This window comes from Megalobrama amblycephala, linkage group LG1 (assembly GCF_018812025.1).
Source record: "Megalobrama amblycephala isolate DHTTF-2021 linkage group LG1, ASM1881202v1, whole genome shotgun sequence".
Lineage (NCBI taxonomy): Eukaryota > Metazoa > Chordata > Actinopteri > Cypriniformes > Xenocyprididae > Megalobrama > Megalobrama amblycephala.
This window is the reverse complement of record NC_063044.1, coordinates 9,548,297-9,565,533: the sequence shown is the minus strand read 5'-3', so window position 1 is coordinate 9,565,533 and position 17,237 is coordinate 9,548,297. Positions and strand designations below refer to the sequence as shown.

Genomic DNA, 17,237 nt, shown 5'->3' with positions numbered 1-17,237 from the left:
TTCAGAATGGTCTCAATTACGTGTAGCTTATAGATCAGTTGCCTACTTTATGCATTAATGATAAAAAACTAGACTACTCCACTGGGTAAAACACATTGAGATTAAATGTGTTTCAATTCGGACACATGAATGAACTCTGCTTTATGAACTCAAACAACCTTTTTGACACGTTTGTTTGTTTCATTTGTCACTGTTTTTATTTTAATATACATAAACTATCTGGTAAAATAGTTGGATTTCTATGCACTTCTGTGATTGTAGACTTTTATTTTGGAGGTACTGCATGACGTCATAAGACTGCGCAGGGCTTCTGCAGCTGCTGTGATTCTGCTGAAGAAAGATTTGAATAAAGGTCTGAATAAAGAATTTAATCTGTTTTAATCGACAGAAATAGTTTTAATGGTTTTTAATAGTTTTACAAGCGATGTGAAATTAACTATTTTTGTTGTAACATTGTGATTCTTTATCTAACTGTAATGAAGGATATTTGTGTGAGTAAAGCTCATCCACTGATGAGAAACAGTAAACCTGCGTCTCATTTCTCTCTATATATATCATAAATCAGTCTATCATGAACACGAGTTCAGTCTCTGAAGAGTTATGATGGAGGGTCCGTGTACCTTCGGATAATTTATTTGGGTGATAAATGTATGTGTATACAGAAGAAACCTCTGTCGGCTCTGCCCTGGCACGGGTTGTGTCGAGCCATTTATTAGTCTGGCTGTTTGATGAGAACGAGATTAAATGTAGTTGCAATAAACTCTGTAATAATTTGTACAAATGTATCAGATAGATATAGGCTACTATGGAGCTGATTCTGGAGCTAAGTACTGATGACAGCTTGTTCTTTGGTTGACCAATCAGCGGAAAGGGGTGTTTTATTCCCACCCATGTAGAGATTGAATGTTCAAGCTGTTTATCCATTTTGGTTTTATTGTTTTTCCATTTGGCGGATTAGAACAAAGTGTGATTAAAACAAAAATATGAAAAAACGACTCGAGATTTGTTTATTTACGCTCATGAGGAGGGTCGAATATGTGATAAATGAATGCTTTCTTCGTTTTTACATTTAGAAGACAAAAAGGGGAAAACAAATTATCCAAAGGTACACAGACCATGGAGAAACTGAACTTTTTGAGAAATGATTCAGTGAATCATGACGAGGGTTGCAAAATTCCAGGAATTTTCAAAGCTGGAAACTTTCCATGGGAATTAATGGGAATTAAAGGGAATAAACAGAGAATTTGCAAAATTGCAGGTTAGCCTATAGCAGGGTACTTAAATGTAGTTGAAAAAACATCTTGCAACATAATTATGGTTAAAACAACCATATTTAATGCAATTTTAGTTTAATTTTTACCATGCACATTCCTCACACAGCACACTACTTACTGCAGGGCTATTGAGGACACACCCACTGCATGCACTGTGCATTCCCCCAGTCCATAACATGCACATTTGATCATAAATACAGAAAAAAAACTGTAATATTGTGAAACATAACTACAATTTAAAATAATGGTATAATAATTGATATACATAAAAATATAATTTACTCCTGTGATCAAAGCTGAATTTTCAGCATCATTTCTCCAGTCATTCTAACAATGATAATAACAAATAAGTATCATATCAGCAAAATTAGACTGATTTCTGAAGAATCATGTGACACTGAAATAAATAACACATAACAATTACTGCAATAAAAATATATTTAATTTACATATATACTAAATTAGAATGAATTGAATGCGAAAAATAAATAACTGTTATTTCATGTTATGACGAAACAAAATGTTTATATTTTTTTTATATGATACATTTTATGTAAATATTATAAATCTGTATAAATTTCCCAAAATTTTCCAATTAATTCCCATAAATTCAGGTTAAGTTCCCGTGGAAAATTTACCAGAAACTTTCCGCCCCTTTGCAACCCTAATCATGACTCGTGCTGCTCAAACAGTGAACATGGAAGAGAACAACAAACACTAACAAACTAATCATGTTTTCTTCAGTGTAATCATTTAAATATAATCTATAACTCATTAAATACCAAATGTAGATCATAAATGTCTAATTATGAAGTTTATTAATTTTAAGCATCAGTGTTGTTGTTGTCGTCCAACAGGTCACTGAAGACCATTAACTCGTATTGTTACGTATTCTCTTCTTAAAGATGGCATTTATTAAAGAGGAGACTGAAGACATAAAGGTGGAGTTTATTAAAGAGGAGACTGAAGACATGAAGATTGAAGAAACATTCAGTGTGAAACATGAAGATACTGAGGAACAAACAGGTTGGTTTTATTCTCACAGCTGAACTCAATCATTTGATCATTATTAAAATGTCCAGCTCTACAGAAATGGAGAATATTACAGAAATATTCTGCAATATTTTCTGCAACAATAAACCCAATATCATCTTCTGAATAGAGAACAATGGAAAAGATTTTTTTCTGTTCATGCTCAAAAGAAAAAAAATAGTCTGTAATTTGGTCTTTATTATTTTTGTCAAACTTGCAGTTTTGTACATTCGTATTTATATTAAATGTTTATAGGCTAAATACCATAAAGCAGTGGTTGCAATAGGCGGCCCGTGGGCCAAAACTGGCCCGCCAGCAATAATATCTGGCCCGTGCCCGCAGCCAGATTATTTGAATAGAGGCCGGTTCTGAAATAGATCTTCGTCTCATGGTGGCGCTGAGGGAACACATTGGGAAAAATATTGTCTCCCCCCCTAAAGTCGTCCCATGTATATATATATATATATATATATATATATTAGAAAAGGAACCCCAAATGTGTCCACAATATTGAATCTAGCCCCCTTTTAAAAAAGTTTGGACACCCCTGGTATAGAGCATACATATTTTTGGTTTTGATGCATTAACCCTCTGGAGTCTGAGGCTGATTTGGGGCCTGGAGAAGTTTTGACTGATATTTGTGCTTTTTTTCAGTTGTTCATAAACATATCAATGGAAAAAGTGTCATTACACTGTATTCAGCACACACTAGGCTACCATAATATGTGAGGAACATGTATGTACATGTTTGTGTTTTTGAAGGAATAACGTTTATGCGTGGTTATTAAAAAAACAAAAAACTTAAGTCACTGAAATAAGGCCAAAAAAATAATATTTTATACATGTGTTCATAAGACTTCTGGGTATTGGAGATTGTAGACTAGAGTTTTTGCTTCAAAATTATGTAAAAATTATTCTTCCTACTCCTTCATATAAAACAATAGAGAGATTTAAATTTTCTAAAAAATCTTTGGTCAAGAAACAGTATGCGTGGAGGCGTGAATAATCATGAATAATGGGTGAATTCTCACCTGAGAAGACAAAAGAATCGCATAAAGAGCTCTAATGACCTGCATATTAATGAGCTCTTTCAGTCAGGTAGGCTGTGAAAAAACCCTCTGTTAATCATGTCTCAAGCTCATCATGGTGTAAATCAAACATACAGAAAAAACAGCAATACTGTGAAATATTATTACAATTTAAAATAATGGAATTCTATTATATACTTTAAAATATAATGTATTTCTGTGATGCAAAGTGTCTGAACAATTATGTTACCTCTATGGCATTTCATATAGGCTTTTAGCTTAAAAGCATGCACATTTGGAGAAATATTGATGGATTCTCATATGTTTATGTCAATTTTCTATACAGAGGAGTAATATTTATTCAGTATTTATTGTCATCACTGTGAGTGTTTTCAATTCATACTTGCAGCCGGAGGGCACTCTGTGCACCTTTAGTCCACAAATGCCTGCTAAAGAAGAATAGGCAATCCAGGAACTAACCGAACTAACAGAGGCCAGAGATCGCTAACTATGGCTATTCAAAACACTTTTCAAGACAATAAATACACGATTGAGATGATGTATGCATGTATTGACTGATTTTGCGTCTGAATAGCGCTCCTCCGTGGGCGTGGCCGCATTAGCGGATAATGAGCTGAATCACGGACTTCTGACATGGCTCTCTTTTCAGACAGATTACATAAACATTGAATATTTGTTTTCGATTTGACTTACACGATTTAAAACCTGACATTTCAACGTTTTTTTAGACATAAGTCTATTTTTATTTTTGATTAGTATTCACTAAGTTACGGTTCATTTTCTGAGAACTATCAGATTGGACTTTGTTCAGAGGGAGACGAGAGATCACGCATCATGTTAGTTTTCTTTATTTTACAAAAAGCACAACATTTTGTTTTTACTCTGAGTGTACACAAATAAAAGAAGATATTCCACAGATTAAAATGGTGTATAACTCTTAATTGTATGTGCAACATTGACGGAGTATTTTGAGTCTCTTTCACACTGGTAAGAAAAAAAACTGCGGTGGTATCGCCGCCGATACCTCAGAGTGTTAAATGTCTTAATTGTTTTATGTCTATTTCTGTCCTAGACCTGATGGCACTGAAAGAGGCGAGTCATGAACTTAAGGAAAGGGAAGAAGAGAAAGAACATTACGATAAACATCATGATTTCATGATTGGAGAAAGATTGACACAGGCTAAAAAGTCTTCCTCACAAAAAAGAGCTCAAAAGACAGGAACTAAAAGTTATTTCACCTGCCAACAGTGTGGAAAGAGTTTTGACCAACATAGAAACCTTCAAGTCCACTTGAGAGTTCACACTAGAGAGAGCCCCTTTACTTGCCAACAGTGTGGAAAGAGTTTCACACATGAAGAAAACCTTCAAGTCCACACAAGAATTCACACTGGAGAAAAGCCTTACACCTGCCAACAATGTGGAAAGAGTTTTACTGTGAAAGGAAACCTTAAAGTCCACATGAGAATTCATACTGGAGAAAAGCCTCACACCTGCAAACAATGTGGAAAGAGTTTCAGTCAAAAAGGAATCCTTAAAGACCACATGAGAATTCACACTGGAGAAAAGCCTTATACCTGTCAAGAGTGTGGACAGAGTTTCACTGTAAAAGGAAACCTTATAGTCCACATGAGAAATCACACTGGAGAGAGTCCATTTTCCTGTAAACAGTGTGGAAAGAGTTTCACTGGAAAAGGAAACCTTGAAATCCACATGAGAATTCACACTGGAGAGAAACCTTTCATCTGCCAGCAATGCGGACAGAGTTTCACACATAAAGGAAACCTTGAGATCCACATGAGAATTCACACTGGAGAAAAACCTTTCACCTGCCAGCAATGTGGACAGAGTTTTACACATAAAGGAAACCTTAAAGTCCACATGAGAATTCACACTGGAGAAAAGCCTTATACCTGCACTCTGTGCGGGAATGGCTTCACACGGGAACGAAACCTTAGGAAACACATGAATACTCACACCGGAGAGAAGCCTTTTACATGTGATCAGTGTTGAAAGAGTTCCAGATTTAAAGGTGACCTTAAGGTCCACACGAGGATTCACTTGAAAGAGAACTGTTTTAAAATGTGTCACTGTGGAAAGAGCAGAGGTGTAAAGAGTGTCTGAAAACCATACTTGAGTAAAAGTACAGATACCTGACAGCAAAAAGTACTCCCATTACAAGTTAAAAGTGACATTCTAATACAACTTGAGTAAAAATCTTGGAGCATCTGATTTTAATATTACTGAAGTATTTTACTCATGCTAAATGTAGGCTTAAAGATGCACTAGTCCTCAACACCTGAGAGAAATGCCAGTAAAAATAAACAATTGATTTGATTAATGAGAAATCATGTTTTTTCCTAAAATCAAAACAAAACTGAACACCTCAACATTGCAATAAATCAAGGTTGACACAACAGGTCCCCTATCATCTTGATGGAGGTCAATGCAACCAGAGTACTTAAAGTAACTTTAATCATGCCATGTTTAGTGTCTATGAGTTCATATCGAAAAGATTTAAATGCTTGTGTATACGGTATGTCCATACCTGTGCAACACATCAGCATTACAAGGATCTTTAATAGTTCTTATTCAAAAACTCAGCTTGGTAATCTTTCTTGGTCATAAAAAGCCCTGACAGGAGGTGTGTTGTCGCCCGGAAATACAACACCTTCATTGGCTACATCAACTTTAAGAGGTTGGACTTTGACCAGAGGTTAAAAGCTAGAGGACAATGTCACTCCTTCTCTTTTCCTTGCTTCTGGGAGCACTAAACAATCTCCTTGCTGAAAGCCTCTTCAGGCCAAGGCCTACACACCAGCCACGTTCTCAACATCCAACATAAAAAAAGACTGGCAACAACGTCAGACGAAAACCTCAAGATTTATCCTCAACCTGCAGATCTGACGCTCCTCAGCCTAAAGGCATCTTGCAAGCATCGTACATTTTAACATTAAACAGCGATTTAGTATTGATTTGTAAAACTTACCTTTGTCAGCAAAGGTGTTTTTATTACTGAAGAGACTGATGATTCTTTTCCAGATTGCCTTTGACTTTTTCCTATAGCTCTATCAATAGTTCCACTTCCGGTTCAACTCTATCATTGCTCATTCTTACCTACTTATGTGTGTGACCTTGTATGTTATGTGTTTGTTAGTTTAGTTATGTGTTTGTGAGTTAATAAAGATTGTGCACAATACATGTGTAGTGAACAGCACATTTGAGGGTCCAGTTTATGGCCGAGTCCCTCTCTGTCCGTAACAGCGGACAAAGGTTTACTACATTTTGATTGGATCTTGGTGGCCTAACACAAACAAACTGTCCAACGCCATCAGATAAAAATGTAAGGACAAGAGGAAGACCTCTTGTACCAAGCCTGGAAAGGACAGGACTTCTCATTGGTCCACAGGCAGTTTCCGCCCTTCACCCATCTAGAAACTACTTCCTAAGGTTGGCCAGAGACCCGCCATAAAAATTCCTCGGGACCTCAGCAGCAATGGGTGTGTCAGGAAATGAACACAGACAGAGGATCCAAGTGCAAGTATTAAAACATTTATTGACAGAATTCGCTGTACAATAACTTCACTCCAAATGGACAGTCGATGCAGAGACGGTGTCGTGCAGAGTGGCAACGAGCCAGGTGGCGCAGGGCTGCAACGGGCATCAGAGAACCAGGATAATCCAAACCAGAAAGCAGGGCACACGACGACAGTCCAGAGATCCGAGATCCAGGGAGAGACAAACAGAGAGCACGACACCAGGACAGCCTGCAATGAACTGACAAAGACGACATGAAGACACGCACATTTTATAGCAAACACTTAACAAGACACGGCTGGCAACAGATCGCAATCAGACCATAATGGGTGATGCCCACACAATCATTCACTCACACACGTACACACACAACAAACACACAAGGGCGAGTAAATGAATCCATGAACCGTGACAGGGTGAAAGAAAGAGAGATCACAAAGATTCATCCGAATCCATTCAAAACTATGTTTGAAAACCTTAGAACTGATGCAAACTACACATCCATTTCATACTTATTCACAGAAATAAGTATTCTCAGTGACAGTTATTTGTAGTGCAACATCTGATACAAATGCAGCTGTTAATGTACAATTGAATGACAGTTCAATATTTTTCCATCATGTTTAGTCTCTATTTGTTTAGAATATTGCCAAAGGTATTCTGGTGGTGGTTTGGAAAGTGAGAAATGCATTGGTAAACTTTAAGACACTGTAAAGACTTCCAACTTTGTGCTTTATGCAAATGAGTTCCACAGGGGAGAGAAGGGTCTGATGCCAGCAGCCAATCACAGCACTCGAATGGAGAAGCGCCAAAATGCAATTTCCTCCTCAATGGAAAGAGATAAAGGTACCCTTTCAACAGACACTCCTTGTTCTGAGTCTGTCCTGTACGGGGATAGATATTAACAGATATACCCTTCTGAGTCTGTCCTGCACAAGGATAGACATTAACACTCTGAGGTCTGAGGTATCGCCGGCGATACCACCGCGGTTTTTTCTTACCAGTGTGAAAGAGACTCAAAATACTCTGTCAATGTTGCACATACAATTAAGAGTTATACACCATTTTAATCTGTGGAATATCTTCTTTTATTTGTGTACACTCAGAGTAAAAACAAAATGTTGTGCTTTTCGTAAAATAAAGAAAACTAACGTGATGTGTGATCTCTCGTCTCCCTCTGAACGAAGTACAATCTGATAGTTCTCAGAAAATGAACTGTAACTTAGTGAATGCTAATCACAAAAAAATGAGACTTCTGTCTAAAAAAACGTTGAAATGTCAGGTCTTAAATCGTGTAAGTCAAATCGAAAACAAATATTGTCTGTTTATGTAATCTGTATGAAAGAGAGCCATGTCAGAAGTCTGTGATTCAGCTCATTATCCGCTAATGCGGCCACGCCCACGGAGCTAGCGCTATTCAGACGCAAATTCAGTCAATACATGCATACATCGTCTCAATCGTGTATTTATTGTCTTGAAAAGTGTTTTGAATAGCCATAGTTAGCGATCTCTGGCCTCTGTTAGTTTGGTTAGTTCCTGGATTGCCTATTCTTCTTTAGCAGGCATTTGTGGACTAAAGGTGCACAGAGTGCCCTCCGGCTGCAAGTATGAATTGAAAACACTCACAGTGATGACAATAAATACTGAATAAATATTACTCCTCTGTATAGAAAATTGACATAAACATATGAGAATCCATCAATATTTCTCCAAATGTGCATGCTTTTAAGCTAAAAGCCTATATGAAATGCCATAGAGGTAACATAATTGTTCAGACACTTTGCATCACAGAAATACATTATATTTTAAAGAATATAATAGAATACCATTATTTAAAATTGTAATAATATTTTACAGTATTGCTGTTTTTTTCTGTATGTTTGACATGATCACAGAGGGGTTTTTCACAGCCTACCTGTCTGAAAGAGCTAATTATTTATGCAGGTCATTAGAGTTCTTTTATGTGATTCTTTTGTCTTCTCAGGTGAGAATCACCCATTATTCATGATGATTCATGCCTCCACGCATACTGTGTTTCTTGACCAAAGATGTTTTAGAAAATTTAAATCTCTCTATTGTTTTATATGAAGGAGTAGGAAGGATAATTTTTACATAATTCTGAAGCAAAAACTAGTCTACAACCTCCAATACCCAGAAGTCTTGTGAACACAGATTTAATATACTTTTTTTGGCCTTATTTCAGTGACTTAAGTTTTTTGTTTTTTCAATAACCACGCATAAACGTTATTCCTTCAAAAACACAAACATGTACATACATGTTCCTCACATACTATGGTAGCCTAGTTTGTGCTGAATACAGTGTAATGACACTTTTTCCATTAATATGTTTATGAACAACTGAAAAAAGCACAAATGTCAGGGCATGTCAAAACTTCTCCAGGCCCCAAATCAGCCTCAGACTCCAGAGGGTTAACAGATACACCGTTCTGAGTCTGCCCTGCACGGGGATAGACATTAACAGATACACAGTTCTGAGTCCCGGCTTGCGAAGCTGAGACACAATAGATACATCGTTCTGAGTCTCCCATCGGGTGAGACACTAACAGATACAACACTATTCTGAGCCTCTGGTCCATCCAGAGAGACGACAACAGATCCCACGTTCTAAGCCTCCAGCTTGTGAGGAAAGAGACATAAACAAACACTACGTTCAGAGTTCCCATCTAGTGAGACAGTAACAACATCTACAACAAGGTTAAGCTCAGGAGAGCAAACTTTCAATCCAAGGTACATTCTTCTGCATGTTCCAGATTGTTAAGGACCTTTTGCACTTACGCCAGGGCCTCATCTGCGTGTTCCAGATTTTAGGACCCTTTGGTGCTCCAGGAGATCAGCATCCCACAGAGCTTCGTGTTCAAGACTGTTGAAACAGATTCTGGCTCCTCTCCCCACTGCATTGTCACCCAGTACAAGCAGTGGAAGAAGTCACCGTCATCGGAATCAACCAAGTGGAACGTAAATATCACTTAACCAAACTTCTTTCCAGAGACCTTGGCATTGTTGTATATTATCAGTATATTATTTCCTAATTCCCATTAGATGTAATATAGCTGATGTTAGTTAATAACAAATAATCTCTAGTTTATTTGTTTAGTGTATAATAAGGTTCTCCACCTTATTATTTTCAGAGAAACAGTTTATCTTTCCATAAGATAACGTAACTCTTCCATAGCCACACTCAACTTAATCACTTGTATTCTATGTATCTTACGCACTTTATTCCTTTATCATTCATGGTATTCATTTAGTAGTTGTGCTAGTTATTCTTCTTTATCTTTTGTTAATAAAATTTATTACATTTGTGTCTTCCTTGTGCTGATAATACAGAAGAGGTTCTACAAGTTAGCAATTTCACCAATCTTTCAGATAAATCAGCTGACCACTTTACATTAATTCTAAATTAATGAAAGCCCCTGTTGGGAGTGTTCTCATACTGCCAAGGTAAAATACCTTGACTGGTGCCCTGAACTAGGGAAAGGGGGGAATTGGTCATCTGATGTACTCATAACCACATGCTAAGAGATCAGCGGTGACGTGAGTACCAATTTTACTTCGCGTCCTTGGATGGACAGTAAAAATCACTACACATGTTTGGTTCTGACTCCGTCTGCTAATAAATTGCCTCTTAAGTGATTTAGATCCTGACTACGTGCTCTGAGTATTACGGTACAATAAGAATGTTATTTTTCCATAACCTGGAAATTAACATTTACATTTAGTCATTTAGCAGATGCTTTTATCCAAAGCGACTTACAGATGAGAACAGTAGAATCAATCAAATCAACATGAGAACAACAGTATGTAAGTGCTGTGTGAAGTCACAGTTATGACAGTAAAGTGCTCGTAGCAAGGAATTATTATTTTTTTAAATTAATACACAAATAGATGGAATGAAAATAGAAATTAAGGTAAGTGCTACTATTACTGGGTCAAGTGCTGACGAAAAAGATATGTCTTTAGCATTTTTTTGAAAGTGGCTAAAGATTCAGCTGCTCGGATAGAGCGTGGCAGGTCATTCCACCAGCCAGGAACAGACCCAGAGAAGGTTCGTGAGAGTGATTTTGTGCCCCTTTGTGATGGCACCACAAGGCGCCGTTCACTTGCAGAACACAAGTTTCTGGAGGGCGTATAAATCTGAAGTAGTGAGTTAAGGTATAGCGGTGCAGAGCCAGCGATTGTTCTGTAGGCAAACATCAGAGCCTTGAATTGGATGCAAGCAGCTACTGGCAGACAATGCAGACTGATGAAGAGAGGAGTGACACTTCTTAGAATTAATAAACAATCAACACTGAGTGTTCACTGGACGAACAGGTTAATTGATTGTAATATTAATCTTAATGTAGCTACATCCAGTTAGTCTGATTAATGGATTTACATATTCATAATTAATCATAATTACTAATCATAATGAGTTATGAATAATTATTAATATTTCCCCTTTGAGTTAATTCCCTACACACAAGACCTTTTCTGCCCACAACATGCACACAGAGGAATCACAATGCCACACTTAAACATGCTTTTTATAAAGCCACTAACACACAGCGCTGATTGCAATGCACAGGTGTGCTCCATAACAGAACGCAGCTCCCCGGCAGTGGGCCGTGTCTCCTGAGTTGAGATACACCATTAAACAAATAAAGAAACAAATATTAAAAAGAAACTTATAGGGCTGTAGTCAACCAAAGAAATGCTTAGTCGACCAAAGTCCTGTCCTGCGCAACGATCAGTCGACTAAAAAAAAAAAAAAAAAGACGCGATGTCTTTTTTGATTGAACATTTATTAAACAATTATAATAGAGCATTTATAAAACAACAACGAAAAACATCAATAATACATAAAACTATAATAATAATACAATTCTTTGAAAATTTGGTTATTTTTTAAACTGCAAAGTGAGGAGTTCTGTCCTAGGTCTATAGTGACTGTCACAATCGTGCCCCTGACCACACCACACGCTACAAAAAATATAACTGCTAAAACTGCCAAATAATGAAAAATCCTAACAAAAGCTCTCGATTATACAGGCTGTATATTCTTCTTTACTTTCAAAGCTATGGGTTAACTTTTGTCCAACCGATCTAGGCGTTTTAAAACAAACACAAACAAACCCAAAATAGCCTTAAAAAAACACTAATAATAATAGGCTGTATAGTAGGAAGGCCTATAGATTTATTTTCGTTTTGTTACATTATATAGGCTATTTTCAAACGCGTCAAGTGTACAAATAAACTGAGTCAAAATCTACTGAGTCAGCATAATAAAGCCGTTAAGGCTACTTACAGATCTGCAGGCCTAGTCCACCTTTTTTATGTTGTGGGCCAAAAACACTAACATGTCCACATTCTTGGGTAAAAGACAGCTCCTCGACTTGTTAACAATAAATCCTGCTTTGGAAAATATGCGCTCTGCAGGAGTGGAGGTTGCAGGGATGCAGAGCAGGCGTTTGGCTGCCCGAGCAAGTCGTGGATATCTATCCTCATTATTTTTCCACCACGCAAGTGGCCCAGCAGTGTCCACTTTACTTCTGTCCTGAAGATAATCTTTCATTTCGTCGCAAGAGGATCTTTGTGCGCTTGGCTCATCAGGATCATCCTCTGCACCATGTCCACAAAGAAGCATCGCTATCTCCTTCTCTTTTGCCGTTTTCTGTTTTTTTGCCAACGGGTCCTCATCATCCCCTGTCTGCTCTGCGCTGTCTCCCGAGAGGCTTAGCCTTTGTGCTAGTTTTACGACTTCAGAATAGGCCTCATCCCGTTTCTCATCATTAAGTAAAGGTAGCTGTTTGAAGCGCGGGTCCAGTACTGCAGTTAAAATGTACAGGCTGCTTGTCATCACAACTCGGTCTTTGAGTTTCCATCGACTATCTATTTCCTGCACAAGCTTAAGTTTCAACTTCTTCTTTGTTGGACTATCGTTATCTGTGATGGCAAGATGACATTTTTTTAGATTCTCAAGCATTGGGAAGGCCGCTGACAGGGATGTGTTAGCCTCCTCCGACAACAGCTCGGTCAGTGTAATAAAGGGCTTAAGAACGTCTGTGATGTCTTCAGCCATATTCCACTGCTCTGTTGTCATGTCCAAAGTGCTGCTGTCACTCCTCTTAGTGTAATTGGGGTCCGATAAAACGGCGGTGATGGGCCAGCGCTGCTCCAACAGTCGCTCCAACATAAAGCAGGTGGAGTTCCACCGGGTGGCCACATCCTGGATGAGTTCGTGCTCAGGAGCTTTTTGCTGCACCTGTTTCTCTTTGAGACCCGTTTTTGCTTTGTGTCCCTTTTTGAAGTGCCCAACAAGACGTCGCGCCGCAGCCACCGTGCGCGACACCGGGTCTTCTTTTAAGGCAGCATTTACGCACAGCTGCAGGGTGTGGCCTGCACACCTAACCAACTCCACGTCTGGCCACTGACCGGATCCCTTCAGTAATTCCACCGAGAGGACCATGTTGGCAGCGTTGTCCGTTACCACTGACACCCGCTTCTCTGGTGGAATGTGGTAAGCGTCCGCGACTTGAGTGAGTTGCGCAGCGACATTTTCTCCTGTGTGCGCTTCATCCATCTGCTTTGTTTCTAACACAACGCTATTCATTTTCCAGTCCGCATCGATAAAATGGGCCGTAACTGTCATGTATGCCTCCATTCTAAGTGAAGACCACAAATCAGTTGTGAGGCCTACAGCCTCGGAGGATTGGAGTAACTGGTTTACATTTACTTACCATCAAACCGCGAACTTAGCGCACGCATGACAGTCTCCCGTGCTGGCACAGTATATCTTGGCTCGACGATTTTAAACATGTTCTTAAAGCCCTCTCCTTCCACCGTATTGATTGGTCTCATATCTTGGGCGATCCCCTTAGTGATGTCCTCCTTTCTCTTCGCCGACAGAGGATGGACCAACTCCAGTTGCGTCTGGGTGCTTCCTGACGCCTGTGGCATGGCCTGTGGATGCGCCTAGTACATAACCAATAAAATATATAAACTTTTCGACATTAGACATAGCAAAGCTGTCTGACACATTTATATCTCGCTTACCGCTTTTAGGTGATAGGTCATATTGGTCGTTGAGCTATGGTAAGTTAGCTTTAGGCCGCATAGCTTGCACTCCACAGTCTTGTCGTCTTTTTTTGTAAAATGTAGCCAAACAAAAGATTTAGATTTCTTGGACATTTTTTCGACTAAAGCCCAAAACAAGTAGCGTTCTAACTGAATGAATACAGCAAAACTACCTATATTCCTTACTGAGCGCGAAGCAGCAGTGCAGCCAGCCACAGGTGCGGTTCCCGAGTGATCATGTGGTGCGCTAAACTGTGGCGCCGTTATAAAATAGCCCAAATTAAAGCATTTAAAGTTTGGTATAAAACATAGGCTAATTATATTTAGAATACAGTAATATATAACTGCTAATAAAGGAATAAATATCAAGGAGTAAATCAATGAAAATTTCTTTATTGGTAAAAAAAAAAAAAAAAAAAAAAAAAAACATTTTTGCAACTGGTCGACCAATGAGAATGTCAGTCGACCAAAACGGCATCGACCGATTAGTCGACTAAACGACTAAAGTTGACAGCCCTAGAAACTTAACCTGTCACATTCGCATCTAAAATCAAGCACAAGTAACTCTGGTAGGTGGAAATTTCACATTTAAAAGAAAATTAGATAGCACTCTGGTTAAACACAAAGTTGTTTGCATACATTGTAACAAAGAATTGTCCTACCATCGAAGCTCATCGCGTTTAAAATATAATTTAAATACAAAGCACATAACAGGTTCCACTAGCAAATTGACCAGTCGAGTCGTGAGCAACAACAAACACTGGATCAGTTTATACGGTGTGTGAGTAGACATTCGTCAGCCAGACTTACTACTTACATAGCAAAGTGGATTGCCAAAGACTGCTGTCCAGTCAACATCGTTGCTGACCAAGGCCTGAAAGAAGTGATCAGGATTGCCACTTCCGACCCATCGTTTGAGCTATCGTCACGATCAACAATTATGTCCAGGATTCCCAAACTGTACATTAACGGAAAGAAATGCAAAGCAGAGCTGCTATCACAAACAAAGAGTGCAGCTTTGATTGGGGGGCACTGAACATCGACACTTTGCCACTTGTCCCTGAAGATGGCTGTCACAGAAGATGACCCTACTTATGCTGTATGCTTTAAGGATGCATTCAAAGAGGATTTGACATAGCACAAAGAAAAAACAAACATTGCTTGGCTCAAGAAGAAGAGGGCTGCTCTGACACTGTGAATACTTAAAATGTTAAAAATCTTCTGACACTGCCAGAATTTCATCTGAGGTAAAATTTGATCCCAACAGTCATTAACCGGCTGTCTGTGAACATGTCAAACTAGAGATCAAAGACTACAAATTTTAGGCTAGGATTATAGGAATCTTTTAGGATTTGCAAAATTTGTTTCAGTTAACCAAAACGTGGCCAAAATCGCACAGTGTGAACCAGCCTTAAAGTGGAAATGACCCAATTCAGTACACACATTTAACAGTCTAATACCTACAAAAAAGTCTTGGATCGAAAGCTCAAACGGAACAGGAACGACGTTGTATTTTAGTCAGTCTAATCTAAAGGCCTTTGTGAGGTTAAATTGCAAAGATCTAGGCTGCGTTCCACTCCAGTTTTAGACATGCACTCGCGAACTTCCCTAAACACTTCCCCTCGGGGGAATCCCTGCCGCCATTTTGAAGTGCGTTCCACTTCGTGAAGTGGACAAGGGAAGTTTATATGGACAGACCCTCACTCCCTCAATTTTAACCGAGGGAGCAATTCTACTTCACATGTACACTTCAGGCAGCTCCATAATCCACAATGCAACACGATTATGACGTCATCGCATATCGCGTTTAATTTACCTCACCACAAACAACTCTATGATATATTAATTATTTTTTAAAACATTTAAAACACACATCTATACATATAGAATGGTGTATTAAATAATTTTGTAAGGGGAAAAAATAAATAATAAATCAGCTCCATTGTGGATTCAAAGTGATCAAGGGCTTAGGATGTTCCAATTGAGCCCATTGCAAAGGTTCCGCCAGTAGTGGGCACTCGTGCAACATAAGCAATGACGTACTTACAAGCCAACGAGACTGAGGGAAGTTATAGAGGGAAGGGCATTTAAGTCTGTGGCAGCCTGACAAATTTCGATGTTTAGCCATGAAACAGAAGGTGCTGTAACTCGGGTATGCAATTTCCGATCTGCCCCAAAATTCACATGTTTTATTAGAGTCCTAGCCTGAAGATATCAACCTAGCAATATTCAGTTACAGTCATAACGCCTGCGGACAACAGGAAATAACTTGTTCCCTTTCAAAAGGGAACTCAACTCTGCATTGGAATACGCAATGGGGAACATCACGTGACCCAGGTGTCTGAAAGCCAACTATCCAACAACTCCAATCCCTATTAGCCGGCGACAGCCTATGACGTAATATGGTGCGACCCGGATTATAAAGGAGCACCTGAATAAACAGTCAGCATCTCATCGTCTTTCGATCCTGTTCTGTCTGATCACGATTATATTGACTCCAGGTGGGTTTTTATATATGCCTTACAAATGTTCAAGAAAGTGTGTTTATCTGTGTCCCAGGGTTTGACACTTGATATACATATTTTTCTGGGTGTTTTCTGTCTGGAGAGGAGCGCGCATAGACAGTGCTTGAGGGCGCCGTCTGTGTGTTTGTCTGTTGTTTACTGTGAGCGTCTCCCTATCGGGATGCTCCGTTCTCGCTTGGCACTCTTCCCTCGGGAAGAGTTGTCGGCATCTCTGCCTGGTGATTCTAGCCCCGTTTGTGCTGAGGCATAGTGGTGGCTGCAATCATAGGGCTCGCAGAAGAGCTTGTTGGGAAGTTTGAGAAAGTTATACAGGTCCTTCTCAAAAAAATTAGCATATTGTGATAAAGTTCATTATTTTCCATAATGTAATGATAAAAATTAAACTTTCATATATTTTAGATTCATTGCACACCAACTGAAATATTTCAGGTCTTTTATTGTTTTAATACTGATGATTTTGGCATACAGCTCATGAAAACCCAAAATCTCAAAAAATTAGCATATTTCATCCGACCAATAAAAGAAAAGTGTTTTTAATACAAAAAAAGTCAACCTTCAAATAATTATGTTCAGTTATGCACTCAATACTTGGTCGGGAATCCTTTTGCAGAAATGACTGCTTCAATGCGGCGTGGCATGGAGGCAATCAGCCTGTGGCACTGCTGAGGTGTTATGGAGGCCCAGGATGCTTCGATAGCGGCCTTAAGCTCATCCAAAGTGTTGGGTCTTGCGTCTCTCAACTTTCTCTT

The 17,237-nt window shown here is 38.8% G+C and overlaps 1 protein-coding gene and 1 pseudogene across 1 annotated transcript in view; one reads left to right on the top strand and one right to left on the bottom strand.

The window, feature by feature from the left end:
- Positions 1–6,503, top strand: part of LOC125242807 — a 267,069-nt pseudogene extending 260,566 nt beyond the window's left edge.
- LOC125280859 (gastrula zinc finger protein XlCGF57.1-like) overlaps positions 1–17,237 on the bottom strand; it is a 1,316,469-nt gene that overhangs the window by 343,279 nt on the left and 955,953 nt on the right. The gene's annotated exons all lie outside the window — the stretch shown is intronic.